The sequence below is a fragment of the Primulina huaijiensis genome, chromosome 10 (genome assembly GCF_012295235.1).
Source record: "Primulina huaijiensis isolate GDHJ02 chromosome 10, ASM1229523v2, whole genome shotgun sequence".
NCBI lineage: Eukaryota > Viridiplantae > Streptophyta > Magnoliopsida > Lamiales > Gesneriaceae > Primulina > Primulina huaijiensis.
Window position 1 is genome coordinate 6,123,238 of NC_133315.1, and position 1,334 is coordinate 6,124,571.

Sequence of the window (1,334 nt, forward strand, 5' to 3'; positions counted from 1 at the left end):
TATTATTGAAATTGAAATCTTTGATTGTTGGGGAATAGATTTTATGGGACCTTTTCCACCGTCGTTTGGATACTTGTATATTTTAGTTGCAGTTGATTATGTTTCCAAATGGATAGAGGCAATTCCATGTCGAACAAATGATCATAAAATCGTCATCAAATTTTTAAAAGAAAATATTTTTAGTAGATTTGGAATTACTCGAGCCATTATAAGTGATAGGGGAACTCACTTTGTTAATAAACCATTTGCTTCATTAATGAAAAAATATGGTATTACTCACAAAGTAACTACTCCTTATCATCCTCAAACAAATGGACAAGATGAATTAGCTAATAGGGAGATAAAGCAAATTTTGGAAAAAACTGTTAACTCAAATAGAAAAGATTGGTCTCTACGACTTAATGATGCACTTTGGGCATATCGAACAGCTTTTAAAACATCATTGAATATGTCTCCCTATAGGTTGGTTTATTGAAAACATTGTCATTTGCCTGTGGAATTGGAACATAAAGCTTAGTGGGCGATCAAAACTTTAAATTTAAGCATGGATGATGCCAACAAATTGCGTAAATTGCAACTTAATGAACTTGATGAACTCAGAAATGACGTGTTTGAGAATTCAAGGATTTATAAAGCAAAAATCAAATCATTTCATGATAAAACAATTCTTAGAAAATCTTTTGATATTGGTAAAAAAGTTTTGCTTTATAATTCTCGACTTCACATATTCCCAAGAAAATTACGATCAAGATGGACAGGCCCATATGTTGTAAAGCATGTGTATACTTATGGAGCTGTGGATATTGAAAATCCTAAAAATGGTGATGTTTTTAAAGTGAATGGACAAAGGCTTAAACCATTTTTGGAAAATGAAATCTTTCAAGAAGAGTTTATTTCCCTTTCTGATCCTTGATTTTTTTTGTGTTGCATTTAATTTTGTTTGTTTTTATTTCANGCCTTTATTGATCATGAGAGAGACTATCTATTGTTTAGATCTTGAGTTCTTATTTTGAAAAAAAATGATATTTCCTGAAAAAAAGGAGAAAAATACAAAAAGAAAGATATTGAAGATCTATGTAATTTTTAAGTTATATGCTACGACCCATATATCTCTCATAAAAAAAAGAAAGAAAAAGAGAAATTTATTGTACAAATTAAATAAATATGTGGTCAAGAAGCATAAACTTAGTATGATTCCATGATGTTATGAAAAATATATATATATATATCAGGAAAAAATATATAATAAGAACAACTAGATTTTGAATCAATGGATTTTCTATCTTTTGATTAGTTTGGCTCGTTTGTCTGTCTGCATTTTGTAAATCTTTTTT